Source organism: Filicampus tigris, chromosome 5 (genome assembly GCF_054856515.1).
Source record: "Filicampus tigris isolate MCC_2025a chromosome 5, RoL_Ftig_1.0, whole genome shotgun sequence".
NCBI lineage: Eukaryota > Metazoa > Chordata > Actinopteri > Syngnathiformes > Syngnathidae > Filicampus > Filicampus tigris.
This window is the reverse complement of record NC_141221.1, coordinates 26768562-26786183: the sequence shown is the minus strand read 5'-3', so window position 1 is coordinate 26786183 and position 17622 is coordinate 26768562. Positions and strand designations below refer to the sequence as shown.

At 40.9% G+C, this 17622-nt stretch overlaps 1 long non-coding RNA gene across 1 annotated transcript; it reads right to left on the bottom strand.

The window, feature by feature from the left end:
- Positions 1-7924: 7924 nt before the first annotated feature.
- LOC147147958 (uncharacterized) lies at positions 7925-16628 on the bottom strand. The gene is made up of 3 exons (XR_015086984.1): positions 16539-16628; positions 8114-8296; positions 7925-7980 (listed from the first exon to the last, which is right to left on the bottom strand). It is a non-coding gene; the product is annotated as an uncharacterized LOC147147958 (long non-coding RNA).
- Positions 16629-17622: the final 994 nt, after the last annotated feature.

Sequence of the window (17622 nt, the reverse complement as noted above, 5' to 3'; positions counted from 1 at the left end):
TCAGACCAAACACGAGATTTCTCTTCAATGCTAGACAGCTGTTGTGCACCAGGGTGCCACAACAACGGGGGACAAAAGAAGGGGCCAGCATTCCACAAAAGGCTCCTGTCAGCTTCGCACCAAGTGAGACATTAGTAAACAATGCACACAATGAGGAAAGAAGACACTCGACACAATATTGTCTTTTTCTTGCAAGGAGAGTGCAGGGAAGTGTACCATTACAGTTCCTAAAACCCTCTACCCTCTTGAGCTTTTTATTTTCTTAGAGGCCTTGATTACAAAGGTGTTCCAGCTCTAAGGGAAAGGGGAGCGAAAGCAGCTGGAACACTCTGAAATTGTTTTGTCTACGTGCGTGTGTGTGTGTGTGTGTGTGTGTGTGTGTGTGAGCCATTAACATACATATGTGGAAGAAAAGCACATCAAGCAAGTTGGGCCTAGTTATGGAAAAAGCTCAAACTAATAAGCTAAAATAATAAAGCTAACAAGCCTAATAATAATAATCCAACACATGAATCATAATATACATTATTATTCTTACAGCTCTAAAAAGAAGAACCAAGGAGCGCCAGCGTTACGATTCAACTGACTTCGGAGATTAAGGCTCTGAAGATTCCAGCTGTGGCCGCTACAACAATGTCAGTCCAGTAATTTTGTTTCCTGTCTGCTGAGTCGTCACAAGAGACATTGAAATTGTTCAACTACATAAGTGTTTAATTCTTCAATCGGCAACGTGAAATAAAACAGCAATTTTTTGTAGCCAGTCGGGAGTTGTTTTAAATCTGCAGACAGGAAACACAAAATAGCCACGGCATCAGGCATCAAATTGCCCTTCCATCTCGATCCAACTCACGGGCCGCTCATTGCAGCAAGCACAATTTTTCTTACTTGAACTGTACATTGCATTAAAGTATTATCTTCTCTCTCACAAAGACCCTTGTGAGGATAAGCGGTATCGGTAATGGATGGATGGATGGAATAGAGTGCCAAAAAAAAAATCCAAACTTTACAACTTGTAGTGGACACTCAAAGCATGGTGAGTTTACATTTTACGGAATAGGTTGGACTAATTAATTCCTCTTTATTCCGTATACATTTGTATATCTATGTCTTATGCATCAGATTTCTTGGAAATTCTCAGTCGTTACTGTACTGCAAAATTTCCTCAAAACTGGAAAACGTGTGGCCTGCGAAGATCAACACATGACCAGGAAGGAGAATATGGGCAACCTTCTTGCCAACATAGATTTGTTCTCAGCAGTTATACAATGACGCATGTCCCTTAAACTGGTTGTAAACATTGCTCTGTATCAGGCCATCATCCGTGGGACTGCTCCTGAAGCTGTGTTTTTATTGTGTGTGTTTTTATTGTGTGTGTGTGGTGGGGAAGGGGTGATTAACTCTCGCCATTCTAGTATGTAACACACAAAAAGAGCCGTTTTCAAGTTCTGAAGGTGTCGCATCGCGGTGCATTTGAGGCTGGTAGATCTTTTTTTCTTATTAAAATCATAAATAACTTGAAAAAATAACTATGAAATACATTGTTATACTTACATTAACTGTAGGACTTTAATGGAAAAATAGCACATGTACAAGCGCACAGTGTGGAACAAACCGTCGCACCGTGAGCTTTCACATCTATTAAAAAAAAAAAATCGGACATATCAGATCTACAAGCTTACAATGTGTCATGTAAACTAGTAGATCATCCATTTCAGTTTTTTTCCCCCATGTATACAATTTACTAAATGGAAACATTTATGATGATGCAATTGTGACTGGTCTACCTGATGGATCAACTTGTAATCATTTTGTTCTTTTTCTTTCCCATTTGCTTCTTCAGCCTGGAACAAACCTGGTTCAGTACCTGAGCACAGCAACAACGCAGTACTCATTTGTTCTTATGCTTGAGGAGGAGCATAGGTACTCACAAGCATGATGTGATAAGAAATGGGGCAGCCTTGGCGCACCCATCACTTTTGGGTGAAGTTGATGGGTGCTTCAAAAACATTTTATGTATTTGATATATATTACCCCAAACCATGCTGCAGAGGATAGGGAATTGATTCAGAATGTGAAATCTTTCACAAGGACAGCAATCAAATGGGAAATAAAGTCAATCCAAACATATTTTTTTCAAGAATATGATCTATGCAGGCCCGCTAGTTGAAACACACCATTCTGATTAATTTTGCGTTTGTGGAATAAGAGATATTTGTAGCCATCTCTGGGGGTGGCCATTTTGTCACTTCTGTCAACTGAAAATGACCTCACAGATGCCCAGGGCTCAGATAATGACCAATCATGGCTCAACTTCAGAAAACAGGTGCGCTGTGATTGGTCGTTACCTGAGCCCTGAGCAACATTTTGCTGTTTTACTCATATTCCACAAGCGCAATTATTAATCAGAATGCCTTGTTTCAACTAGTGGGCCTGCGTAGAACATGTTCTGGAAAAAAATGTGTGGGTAGACTTCCACTTTAATTATTAAATGTTTAGATATTGTTTAAGATTACATTTAAAATAGAAAAGTTGTAATTGCAATTGTAATTAATTATATTTCAGACCACATTTGGGGTCACATTACATTCACCCTACAGCAAAGTTGCTTTTGCCCAAACAGCAAAGTCCAATTTGACCCAGCAGAGAAAGTCAGAGTTGACCCATTTTGGGATAAACTATCTTAACCCAACGCACCTGGTCACGCCCTTGACCCAGTCCAACTGATCCAAAATAACCACTGACTGGGTCGGACTACACCACTACTCAACCATGCTACGGACTGTAGCATGATTACAAATAAAAATACAGTATAAACTTTCAACTGCTGGTATTTTCGATTTCATTTACAATTGTTTTTTATGGTCATTCATGGTTTTCATGAGTGGGTCAAAGTGGTTACAGGGACAGTTTTATAAGACTTTCCTTCTCAAGCAGGTGATTAATCCAGATAGGACAGTCAATAGTGTCGTTACACACTCCACCACAGTGGTCCCAACTCCCGAAGGCCATTGAGTATTTCCTCTTCAGTCGTTTTTGTGATCCTCCTGTCTACAAGAGTTTCCTTCCCTTTTCATCTGCGAGTAGTAACAGGAGACTGTGTATCCACCTCTGACCCAGAGTTGAGAACACAGGAAATTATTTGATTTACTGTATATAATTTCTTCACAAAAGAGAAAAAAAAATAGCAACCATTCAATTTCCTTTCTGACATCCAGTAAATCTTGATGTTATTAAATGTAGTCATTTATTTTACTACACATACGCTTGTATGTATAGGATGCTTCTAAGTGAATTCCTGTTCAAATTTCTTCTCATTTTGTTTGACAGCATGTTTTTAAAAGGTCAAAATTTGCTGTTTTTAATCTTTACAAATATCAAGATGCCCTTCATTGGAAGATAAAAAGCGTTTTGTGTTTTGGAGTATGCTCGATCACAGTGGAACAAAACTATGCAGCGTAGATTTGTGAGGGACTGGTGAGCACCAAAGAGCTGTAATCCGCCAATGAACCAAGGAGTAGAAGAAGAAGACGATGAAGAAGAAGAAAAAGCAGACGACGACGAGCATTTATAGATAGGCGTAGGAGTGTGAGCTACTTGGATTGGATTTGACCCTTGGCCACAATGTAGACCAGGATTCTGGTTAAGGTACCTTATGTTCACGACCATAAGGCGCACTTAAATATATAATGGCCGCGCCGTATGTGTGTATCGAGGTCCAAAATCTGTAAATCTTGTTGTGTGACTTTGATGAGCACCCCGCTTGACTAACTGGGAACACTTCCTGCCGACACGCTGCTTATACAGAGAAAAGGTGGACGTGACTGACGACAGCATGCGGTCGTTAAAGGGGGATGGGTGGGGGTGAAAGAGGACGCTAAAGGCACGACCCCAGTAGGTATATAGTATACAATTATTGTGCAAAACAACATCGAAAATGGCACCCACAAAGAGACACGCTTATGAAACACAGTTTAAACAGCCGGGAGAAGCGTCTCCACAGTCACCATTCGACTGAGGGCGAGAGCGCTTGCAGAAGAAATGAAAATCGAATATTCTCAAGGATGTCCGTCTTGGCGCCATCTATCCATCCGGGTAAGGACTACCGTGTTGCAGCAACTTCCGGCGGATTACAAGGACAAGCTGGCCATCTTCCGCTCCTATGACAGTAAAAAGATTGTCGAGCTTTCGCATAATTTCTGAGGGAGCATCATGGCAACCAGACTGACTCTGACAATGACGTGAGGGAACGTGGCGTTCACGGAGAACTTGCCCAGCTGTTCATTTTGGATACAGAAGATGAGGACTTTGATGGATTTGTGGATGAGGATTGATAAAAAACAACGTGATTACATTGTTAAATACTTCAATAAAGTACGACCAAAGTCTTTAAAAACATACGTTGGCGTGCATGCTAGCATATGTTTTACCGTGCGTGCATGCTACCATATGTTTTAAACTAGCGTGTGTTTTACCATGTCTGCACCCAATAATACGGTGTATGTAAGGTGTATGTATGTGTTAAATACAGAAATAGCACCCGTAACTGAGACTGCGCCTTTTAATAAGGTGCGCCGTATGGTCACGAAAATACGCTATGCCATTTTAAACTTTAACATTTTTGCGGCGCTTTAGTAGTTGAAAGAGCTGCAGGCAGCCACCGGCATGCAACCGCAGTACTTAACAGTTCCATCGATAGAACTGGCAAATAAGTGTATTTGAAATGTATGTGAGTTATGAGTATGTTTGGGCAGCCACCGCATCATGTAGATACACTGATAGATAGTGCACTCCATTTACCGTGGATTTTCCATCTGTTGGACCATGGTGTGTTCTTTTTGGGGGGAAAGATGGGGTGGACTGATGGACAGACGGACTGGTGAAATTTACTGATGGAAGCGCAGCTAAAATAACATGACGGACTGACCGACTTACGATTACAGTTTGATTCGGCTTGAAAAAATGGTGCCCAGGCCGCTGACACATGACCAAATGACGAACCTGCAAAATTTTGTTAATTGGCCACCTGTGCCAAGGGCTAAGCTCAGGCTCAGAGGGGATCGAGCCTTTTCGTTAACCTTCATCCTAACCTTCCGTTAAATGGTAGGCAAGAACTCACTTGACACCTTTTTATTATCTGGCTTTTGACTGAGTATGAGACTCGGCATTCTTCTTGTGTTTTATGCTGTCTACTGTATTTGTGTTAAAGTTATTTAATTGGTTAATTGAGTGATTGCTTAATTGGTTAACAATTATTAATTGATAATAATTATTAACATGTGATATTAATTTATTGTTTTCACTGTCTTTGTTATTGTATGACTGATTTTTACTCCATGTCCAGCTGTTATAAAGTGCTTTAGAAATAAAGTTGAGTTGAATTGAGAATTTACAAAAACAGGAATAATCCAAGGTGGAGCATGTGGATATCAACATGAATGTTAGGTCGATTAAAGACTCTAAAATGCAGAGGGGTGTGCGTGTGAGCTTAAACGGTTGTTTGTCTTTACATGTCCTCTCTCTTACCCATATTCAATCGAGATTCTTGTGGGAGGGGTTGCTCCCCAGTTCGGCACTTAGTTTGCTAATTTCTTCCTGTTCAATGTTATGTTCCAGTACTTAGTTTAATATACCCATTTATGCAATGCAAGGTGCTGTCTGGTTCACTCTTCCGACTCATATGACACACACATTCCGAGTGAAAAGCAGCAAATGCAATCCTGCATTCAGGATCTGACTCAATAGTCTCTTTTACACAGGGATTGTGTGACATTGTTGTAATATTAAGCCCACTATAATGTTGCCTTGCTGGCTCACACAGAACTTATCATTGGTCGCAAAATGCTGCACCAGTGGCATGACATTCCGTAATGGAGCCGTAATGGAGTTTGTGTCAGCACTTTCACAGCTTTGAATGAGCTGCTCTGTCTCAATTACATAGGCACCCGTAAAGATTGTGTGCAGTTTACACAGAAAGTGGAACGACCGCTTACAGTTGGCATTGTTAAACGATTGTGTAAAAGTGAAAAAAATACCAAAATAAACTTTTGGGTGCATCAAGGGCCAAAGCTGCCACTCTTTTGGTTGTAGTCTCTTGTTGCAACTATAATTTAGATCTTCACTCGCAGTTGCAACAATACTTCCGGTCCTGTGACACAAGCTATGCAAATTTGTAATGAATGCAATTAAATGAACAAACTATACACAATAACAAGTTACCTTTAGAGTGTGCTTTTACAAGTGTACTGTCGACAGACACTTGGATGTCCAGAGCTGCTGCCAAGAACACTAATGTTACAAGAGCTGGGCATGTGACGGACCGGTCCGTTGCAGTGTGTCTTCAGTGACCGCTCCGCTTGAATCTACTGGGAATGTAAACTCTTTGTGCCTGTTCAAGCAACTTGTCTGATTGGGAACGCTGATGACAACAGCTGCCTATATAGAGAACTGCCCTGTGCCAGCTCTTCTTACTAAAAATTCCCAGTGCGTTTATTACCTTCCGCCTACAGCCAAGGGTACCCTTCCGCCGTCTATTAATCCGGCATTTTGTCCAGCCGGGAAAAATAGCACCCGCCCATGGGCCAGTCTGCCTATGATTTTAAATGGGCTTCCGTTAGTGTTTCCGACTACAAACTGCGATCAACTACCGCAAAATTTTGATCCGTCTAGCCATCTATCCGTGTAATCCCCCACCGCAAAATAAACCCCAAAAAACATCATATTCAAACAGATAGTGCACTATTATGCAGTTATTTTGTGTCTTTACATCATTCTGTCCAAACAGCTTTAAAAAGCCTCACATGCACATTCCAAAAAACACAAAAACAAAGAGCAAGGGATCGGCCGGATTGTCATCCGTAACACGATATGGCGCCCAACAAAATGTTTACTACAAATGAAGGTAAAAGGCTTCACCTTTCTGGCGTTAAACTGGTCTTTTGGACGTCCGCACAAGTTGACCCATCATTCACATTTATCCCTCTGAGTTTTTGGCTTCGGGAAACGAATAAAGAATACATCCTTCATATGTGACGGTCATAATATCTGGAGTTGTTTCTGCAAGTTCCTAGCAGCAGTGTTTACTCTGCATGTTTCTTTCTGAGAAAAACGGGCAGCACAAACAGGAGTCATTTGCGAGCGCGCATCTATTATTGTCAAACGATCGTTCACCACCAATTCTAATGGTATCAAACAGTATTTCTTGTTGCAAAGAAATTTTTAACAAAACTGTTTACAACCATTAAACGTGTTTGGGAATGTCTGGAAAACATCTTTACAACTCTTTGCAACATTGAATGAACCGTGACAATGAAGCAACCTTCGCCACATGCCCACACATTTGCAAACCTACGCCGCTCAGTGAGATACGGGCTTTAGGAGCAATGTCAACTGTTGGCACTTTTTTATTGGCTGACGCCAGATAACGTCACTTCTAGGCGACACACCGTAGAAGGACCACAACACCTAGGCAACTGCTCAAGACTCCTTCTTCCTGCTAACAGAAATCGAAACTAACAGAAATAAACAGAGCTGGGCATTCCGTCCCTGGGGCCAGTTTTGGGACGAAGTACGTGGGACGGCAAGTTTTAAAAAAGGGATGGATTAAGCGAGGACAGACCTGGATTTTAGTCTGTCCCACTAATCGTCCCTCATGCGTGTGACGTAGTTCATCTCAACATACTTGGCGAAATTGTCAAACGACCGAAATTGCCTCTGAACACTTCAAACGTGCCACTAGTTACCCAACTGCAAATGCTTACTTGTATTAGGACCGCCCCCGCGGGAACGCTGTGCACTGCACACGTTCGGTCTGCATGAAGAGGAGAAGAAAAGGAAGAAGGAGAAGAAGAATGAGATGAAGAAAAAGGAGAAAAAGAAGGAGCGCTGGCGTTTGACCGCGGGAAATTTGAAACCTGAATTCCGCAGCTGCTTCATTCGCGCACATCGGAGAGGGGACGCGCTTTGCTTGGTAATAGACGACGACTGTCAAAACACAAAAAAAGGTTTCGACATCGCAATCAAGTGGCAGACACTGTGCTAAAGCTAATGCAACCAATATTGCCCTCTTGGTAAAGTTCAGCAGCTGCTAAAAAAACTAAAGTAAGTAAAAACATACCGTATAACAAGGTCCTCGCTCATGGTTCTCCATGCCTGGTCTCTTTTTTTCTTGTCTTGGTACCGGTAGCTGGCCGTGTCATATAGCTCGGGATGTCCACAAACCACGATAATCATTTCCTTTCATTTTGCGCTCTCCACACAACACCCGCCGAGTGTACAGGACGCCCTGTGTGATGTAGTACTGCCGCAAGGCAAAGGGGGAAAAAGGTTCATTTGTTTTAGCCGCGCCAAATTGACGAATGGGCAGATTTTCTGTGCTTCTCCGCTACGCTTCGCAACCTCGCCCGCCTGCGCTAACTACATACACTTAGTAGTCTATAGTCAAAGTGAAAGGACATTTTCACTGTAATTATAGTTAGTTTTGTAAACATATGTAACAGAGTGATATACAAACTTTATTAAATTATGGCGGAAGTGACGCAACAGTGTGGCACCTGCATCCTGCCATAGCGTCAGTCAGGGTTAGCATCAGTCAGCTTACGAGGAGTGCACAGTGGTGAGTTGATTGGCAAATGCTCGTTTGTTGCGGAGAATGAATGCAACTTCACCATTGCTCCCACCATACCGTGTTACAGTGTTGCAATAAAGAAAACACCTGAAATCCACCTGAGTGTTGTGGTGTGTTGAAGCGACAGTGACGTGGGGCTGCAAATGGCCACACTCGGAAGTGGCCAGTCACACATAAATTGTAGTTCCAGTTATTTTATTTTTTTAACGCATTGTTTTTTATTTCAATTCCGTTAATAAAAATTTTCCCAATTTTAGTTTTAGTTATTTAGTTTACTTTACTACAATAACCTTCCAACAGGACACAGGACAGTACTTGAACAGAAGCAGAAACAATGAACAGACGAAGAGAGAAAGAAAGTATGCAACTAAATACAGTACAGGCCAACTGATGAGATGAGGAACACCTGGACAAGACAAGTAGCTGGGGGAACTGATGGGAAGACACAAGGGACCGGCTTGACGAGCACAACAAGACATGAACCATAAGAATATGACATAACATGAGACAAAACTGAATATAATCTGAACAAAAATACAAAGGTGACAACATGGCAATTCGCACGCCGTTCTCTACAAATAATCCGTCCTAAATGATTCATGATTTCTAGCTCACTTTGCTTTCATGACTTTTTACATGTGAAGAGATACAAGCTCGGCTGACGCCTGACTTCGTCAAATTTGATGTCATGTTACAGTTTGTAGTTGAGAGCTGTCACATGGTGCACAATAACTATTTTCATGTCTCTACAGAAATAATCATCGCTCTCGCGATATAATCGTGAATTTATTGAATATAGTTTACTAGAATAATGGCCATAAGGAGGCTTTAAGTTCTCTCTATAGATCTTTCTTCAAAATTCACATTCCCTTGTCATGTAAAAAGCTGGATGTTTCACTTATCGTTTCATAATCCACCAAATGTGTCATAGGCTCTCTGTTTCATAGCATACGAATCAGATTAACTAAATCTTGAGCGCAGGCTCTGCTCTGCTCAATGTAAGCAATATTTTCAAACATGAACTTTGAAAGATGGTTAAGTGATAAATCCACCCTCATATTCTATATATTGAATAAGCATTACTCATAGAAACGTTGGAACACGCATCACCTCTTTTTTTTTTACATCAGTTCTATGGGCGGTTTTATTTCTGTTATGTTTATTTAACATCTGTGAGAGACAGCAATGGCTTTAGTTTAAGCATTAATGCCTTAATGTGCAGAGAGATTGAATGTGAAAAAGATCTGCGTCATTGGATTGATGTTTGGGTGAGCTAACTATGGGGATTTCGGAAAGGGATTACAGCAGATGATGCTCACAATTTATAACAACAACAGTAAAATTGCCTTGAGAGTGAATTCCTTTTTCAGAATGCAAAGCAATGTCAGCTGTGCAAATTCACATAATGCACATCTCCAGGTACCGGTTTACATTTGTGTCATAGTGCGCATAATCCTGATTTGAGATTCTTGGATTTTTGAGCGTGACTTGACTTTTTCCATTTTCGGAACTTTATCACACGCCACTTCATGACTGTGTCTCATTGTGTGAATGCTGAGGGGTAAGTACTCACTTAATATTGAATGTTAAAATATTACTCCAATGCTCAGATGTCGAGCAAACTTTATATGGCTTAAAATGATTTTATCTGAGGCCAACAAGCAGGGATGCCGGCATTACCTCAAAAAGTGGAACTCTCCAGAAAGTTTAAAATTATTAGTCCTGGAATCCTGGTGGTAAAGATAGACTGAGTCTACCCCAAAGCACCAAACTATAATAATGGATTAATAAAACCAACCGCAGTTAATTTGACCCAGCAGAATGGGTTGGTCAATTTATTTTGAAACCCAACAGGTGAGTTAAATATTTTATCCAAATGTTGGGTCAAATTAACTACAATTCGAGGTTGTTTCAACTACCATACATGTTTTTTTTCGGTAATCTATCCAAATGCTTGGGCACAACCAATATGCAAAATTAATTCTAATACATTACAGTACCTGCGATTGGCTGCGGACTAGCTCTGGATGTACCCTGCCCAATGACAGATAGGATCGGCTCCAGCACGTCCACAACCCTGGTGAGGATAAGTGGTCCAAAGAATGGATGGATGGAAAATAGCGAACAATCTCAAATCAGATTAATCGGATTAGATTACCAATATCTTTGAATCTGTTCAACAGCAAACCTGTACCAAAATATATTATAGCAACCCTTGCATATACTTCACAAGTTCAGTACTTCCTATGGTCTGGAGGGCCTGTGAATGCAACAGGAGTGAGGATGTTAGAGGGCTGGGGTGAGGGGAAAGTAGACTGACTTTAAGATACGCAGTACGCACCGCTTAGTGTTGTAGTGGTCTTGCTTGATTATGGCGCACGGTAATCTTTTCTGTGTTCTCCTGAAAGAGTTTGTTGCTAGCTCGCCATTTGGCCTGATTACCTCTGCAATGCAAAGCTACAATATTATACTAGATTTGGGCACTCAGTACACATATATATATATATATATATATATATATATATATATATATATATATATATATATATCCATCCATCCATTATCTGTAACGCTTCTCCTCACAAGGGTCGCGGGGCGTGTTGGAGCCTATCCCAGCTGTCTTTGGGCAGTAGGCGGGGGACACCCTGAACTGGTTGCCAGCCAATCGCAGGGCACACAGAGACAAACATCCGCACTCACAATCACACCTAGGGGCAATTTAGAGTATCCAATCAACTTACCATGCATGTTTTTGGAATGTGGGAGGAAACTGGAGTGCCTGGAGAAAACCCACGCAGGCACGGGGAGAACATGCAAAACTCCACACAGGGAGGCCGGAGCCGGGATCGAACCCACAACCTCTGAACTGTGAGGCGGACGTGCTAACCAGTCGACCACCGTGCCGCCTATATATATATATACCTACAGACAAATACTCTTTTGTAAATCTTTCACAATACATTTAAAAGCAACCAAAATGTTCTATTAAAGTAAAGTATTTTGTAAATTGGCAAAAATCTTCTACATTTTTTTTTCATGAATTGAAATTCAGGAATTAGAGATTAGGACAGCCACCTCCCAATAAGAAGCGACATAGAAAAGATTACTTTTTATACATTCAGTTTAATAGTATCTATTAATGCCTTCTGGTAAAATAGATCATAGCAAGATATGACTAAATATGCAAGGTCTGAACACTTCATTGTTTTTTAAAATTTGATTTTCATTGTGGGACAGCAATTTCAACCAATTCGGTGGAATGGCTCATATATATATATATATATATATATATATATATATATATATATATATATATATATATATATATATATATATATATATATATATATATATATATATATATATACACACACACATCCCAGGGACAGAACGGTCTGTCCGCCCATGCCGGACGGATGCCCATTTTGTGACGGAGGACAAGAAGTTTTTTTTTTAAACAGGATGGACTAAGCAAGGACAGAAGTGGGTTTTCATCCTTCCCTGTAATCGTCCCTAACCAGATCAAGAACCGACTGGCGTGTTGTGTTGGGTTCTTTTAAAAAGAAAAAACACTGTTCTCTTCCGTGATACCACGGACCCGCTTTTATTAACTGCCTGCAACAACTCTCCAATGCGCGGTCCCTGCAGTAACAATATACTCCCCGTCACGTTACGTTCCTCTTATTAAGCGATAATAAACCTTACAAACTCAAAGCGGCACCTATTTACTCACAGCAAGACAGACTATGTAGAGTAAGAACAAAGATAATAAAATGATAATGATAATTAAATTTAAAAAAAATTGAATGAATAATTATTAATAGGATAATTCAAATGATTATTAATACGTTACTTATTTATCCACACTTCCCCTTCCTTCACACTTCCCGGCCTTCAAAATAAAAGCATACCAGCAAACCACTACACAGCAGGTTTGCTACAGCATACCTCCGGAGCAAGAGAGCGAGAGGGAGAGCGGTGAATTAGAGCGAGGTTTGTTCATTTCAATGAAAAAGTCCTTCTGTGTTGCTTGTTAAAGTAGGGAAGACGCCAGAAGAAGTGCATGAACTCCACTTTGAGTGCTGCATGCAGCTTGACTATACTCGCGGACACAAGTTGTTTTGAAACAGTTACGTTCCAAGTCGGGGGGGGGGTGTCACTTCAAAAAGACAACGACAACAGTGGATATCGTGCCTGCTACATTCGTAAAGGGACAGAGATAACTAGACGATGCATTTGATTGTATTGCGAAAACGATCTGGAAGGTGGGGGCTAAGGGGTGAGTGAATAGCTTCTTTACACACACATACGTGACATAACACGCCGCTGCCAAACTAGTTTGCTTCGCAGCAGCAACGAGCTGCGTGGTGCATCCTCCCCTCCGTGTGGGAAACTGAATGTCAACATGTGACGTAATGGACTGATCAGAGCAGCAACAATTCCTGATGCGTGCCTGGCATTTGTTGCAGACCTGTCGCCAACAGCACAATGGTCGGTCATGTGAATCAATGCGGGAGTTGTCGCTCACGCCGACGCGGGAGTAGAAAGAAGCTAAAAAGACGCCTTTCACCGAGTAGGCTGTGAAGAATTTGGCCGCCTCGCGACCACGTCACACGCATAATGGCCGATTAGTGGGCTGGTCCCGGGACGGACTGCCCATCTCTGGAAATAACACTATAAAAAATGAAAGCTTATTGCGTTATAACTAGTGCTGTCAAGTGATTAAACTTTTTTAACTAATTAATAGCAACATTTTCCATAATTGATCGCGGTTAACCATATTATTCAACTACAATTTTTACAAAGCTTGGAAGATATATTAACTTGTATAAAAGACTGTATAAGACTGTTCTAATAGCTTTCTTTGATCCTTGAATACAATTTTTTTCCTGCAAAATACAACTGTTGAACGATACACCAAAGACGCACAACTAATATGGTTTTTGAATTAGGTTTTGCAAAGTGCGCAAATTATTTTGGATTTCTCCAATGAGCCGTCAAGCAATTTTTAAAAGCAAAACTAAGTAAAAGTCCGTCTTTGTGACAGTGACTCTCCTCTAAGTTTGGCTCCAAAGTGAGCAGAGGTCAGCTGCCACAGGAAGTAAATAAAACTGATTTAACTGTGTTAATTTTTTTTAAACGCTTTATAAAATTTCAATTAATCTCCATAGTTAATGCTTTAATTTTGACAGCCCTAGTTATAATGCAAATGTTTTACAATATAACGCAATACTATTGCGTTATAACGCGATCTTAAATATTCTCGTGATGCCCCCTGGCAGGCTCCGAAGTCTGGTGACCGACGTGGCTGTGTTGGCAGCTAAATGCTGTCTTGGCTGACACTCAAAACAGTTGTAAACAATTCAATCCACTCACGATACTCCCAGGTCCAGAAGTGGATAGTGAATAGGAAATTAGGCGGCTAATGATCTTGAAATAATATTTATGAATTATGAAACCTCTGCCGTTAGCATCGCTCCCACAATGTCATGCACGGACACCTTTTTTTGGAGGTTGGGGGGGCGTACTGCCAAAATGTAAAGAGCACTTTAAAAGGATGAGGACCGACATGGTTGGATTATTTTTATGAATAAGGACAGAGGGACGATGACGGAAAGGTGCCCAGGTCACGGACAGAGGACGGACCGATAAATACGGTAAAGTGCCCATCCCTGCAAATAACCCATATTGGGTTATTGGGTTTTTACATTTTATAACCCTGCGGTTGAGTAGCTCAAACAACCCATTGACTATGATTTTAAACCCAAAATCAAATATATAATAACCCAATCAAATATATAATAACCCAAAATGGATTAAACAGTTCATTACCCTGCACTCGGTTACCAACCCAGCATGTTTTTGGTGTGTATTCTAAAGTAGTCACATCACAAACTTGGAAATGTGTACACTTTAATGTCTTTACAAACCTACTCTTTTTAGGGGCTTTATCCACTTGTGTTTAAATTCTAGGCAAACATTCATCAAGCTTTTGAATTTTCATCAGTGCATGTAGACGGATGCAGCAATAATGTCATGCTCTCTTTCAAGTTCATGCAACGGTACATATGTTGCACATATGTCTGATATGCTATTATGTATTAGCCAGCTTTAAAATAGTCAATGAATTTTTCGACTGAGGCATTTGCGCTCGGCGACAGCGCCTCACAGGATTTGTTTGGGGGGGCTGTTGTAATCAAAGTGCATCATATACATATGGAAAGTAACAGACTTGGGTGATGGGACCTAAGCTTTGATAAAGCTTTTTAAGTTTCTTTTACTTGGCTGTTGTTCAGAGAAGAGACAGACACATGACTCCCATCAGTGTGGTGATAATACAGTAACTTTGCTGCTCTTATGTGCACATGTGGACTTGGCTCACTTGTGCCGTTAGATGGTAACAGAGCAAAGCAAGCTCAAACGATACTGTGATGGGCCACCAGGCCACTAGTGTGTGTGAACCAAAGTGTTTATGTTGACTATGATGTGGTGGTGGTGTCGCCACAAGTGGAACACTCATCTGACTTAGGGAAGCACTTTTTTTGTTCTCTAGGACCTTTCAGCATTTCCATTAGTAATTTGAATGCAGCCTAATCACTTCCATAGTTTTTTTGCTGGTGCTCTCAAATGAATAAGGCCTGTGTAATACTAGATGACTGCAGTAGAAATGTGTGCTACCCTTTAGCCTCCAGACAACAGCTGTCTGTGGTACAAGGAGCGTTGGCGCTTAACTGAAAGAGAAGATTTAACCGTCACCACAATGGCCACATTCTTGATGTGTTGAGATTCAGGCTGCTGTCACCGAGCCAGCATTCCCCACAGTTGCGGGAGAAACCAGCTTTGTGCTGAATGCCAAGGATGCTTGTGCTTGCTTGAAATCATCAGAAAGACTTTGATGGAAGTTGACACAATCGTTTCCCTTTCAAAACCTTAGTGACTAATGAATTCACACATGCAATATTACATCATATTTATTGCATTTGCTTCGATAATTTGCAGCAATAAATAACTTGTATAGCAATAAAAACATTTAAGAGTAATTCTACTGTTGTTAGAGCAACTTCTGTCATGAAGCTGCTGCAGATGACACTCACTTTACTACTACAACTGCAGCTATAGTCACAAGTTGTTAAACAACTGTGTTTGCATTTGTAACTTCAAGAAGTATTTGATGCACAGTATCAACAGCTGAGCATGATCTTTAGTTGAAAAACACACACAGTATGTGAAGGTATTTTTTACTTCATTTGATTTGTTTACCATGTATATCTGTAGTACTGTTATGCTGGCCCAGGTACTGGGTCTACACAGCCTGTGTAAGTGGAGAAGCGATCGCCACGGTATTTTCGATTTTGTCGAGGTGATCATGATGAGATCACGTTTTATGTCAATAAATCCAAACTGTTGTACAGAACACTTTTATACTTTCACAGATTGAAGTGGACAAGAGTAGTAATATGCATTTATATTTTCGGTCACCGTTTTAGACAACAGAACTGCCAATGCGAGCAATATTACCATGCTTGCCTCCCTCCCGTGACGTAGACCGCTGAGGCCGTAATTTGCCGATTTGTCGTAAATCTAATCACAAAAAAAGACCTTAAATCACGACAGAATCTTTTTGGGAGGTGTGTGTGTGTGGGGGGGGACACTTTAGTACTGATGTCATTTTTACAGGCAAACCTATTATATAAGTGCCAATGTTAAGATCACCCAAGTGTCCTTTAATATTAGAGGTAAGCTAATACAGGGAGTCCTCATTTTACAAACGAGTTCCGTTCCCTTCCTGGCGATGTATGATGAATTGCCGCGTATGTCGGATTTCACCGTTAGTCGAAATTTACGTCAAAATACTTTGTATAAAAAAACGAAAATACATGAATTTTAATAAAATAAAAAGCATAAGATTCTGTACCTTGCATTGCTGCTGAGAAGTGGATGGAGAAGGAGGAGAAGAGGGCGAAAGAGGCAAAGATACTGTCGGTGCGCAGGGACACGATCGAGACACCCTAGGAATGCTGGTCTTTGTAGTACAGGAAGTGCTTGCATGCGGAAGTGCAGTGATTGGCGCGAAACCCATCGCCTATACACAAGCAGAGGTAAACAAGCTCAGAGACGCAGCACAAAAGCACACATTTGGAGCGAGGCTGCTTCATTCCTGTGGTGAGTGACATGAATGTCAAGTGTTTTATTGACAGTTGAAATTAACACACGGAAATGATGTCCTTTTGAGTCATGACGCTGTATCGCTGTACACAGTGGGTTATTCAAATGCCGGAGCAACTCTCTCCGCTCAATCATGTCAACGGGTTATTCAGAATGTTTCAAAAATCGAAATTTTGATTTTAACCTGAATTTTTTTTTGTATAGGTCTTTTTATTCTTTTCCAGGAGACATCAAGACAGGGTACTTTACAACCAATTGTGTCATCGTAGGGTTAACAGGAAAGCTCCGCCTCCAGACAGGAGGAACTGACGGTTTGAAACGATAAGACAATAATGAACAATAAACACTAGCATGAACGGCTTGTCCTTTAACACTAACAGACTCTCAATAACCAAACACTCACATTTACACATTTTCACAAACCCAAAATGTTTAAATCAAAAAACAAAATAAAATGAATTAAATGAATAAATAAACAATAAAAATAAATAGTATAAATGAATAAGTCACTGATAGTGTAGTGGTACGCACGCCTGAGTTGTGTGCGGGCAGCGTGGGATCAATTCCCGCTCAGTGACAGTGTCTGTGTGTGCCCTGCGACTGGCTGGCGACCAGTTCGGGGTGTAGTCTGCCTTCGCCCATTGACGGCTGGGATAGGCTCCAGCAACTCCCCGCGACCCTGTATAGGATAAGCGGTTTGTGAGATGACATGACATGACATAAATGAATAAATGAAAAAATAACACAGATAATAAAACGTTATGGGATGGGCTGGGGGGGCATGTCTATTCGCTGTCAGGGCAGATCACAACATTATCTAAATATTCCCTAAA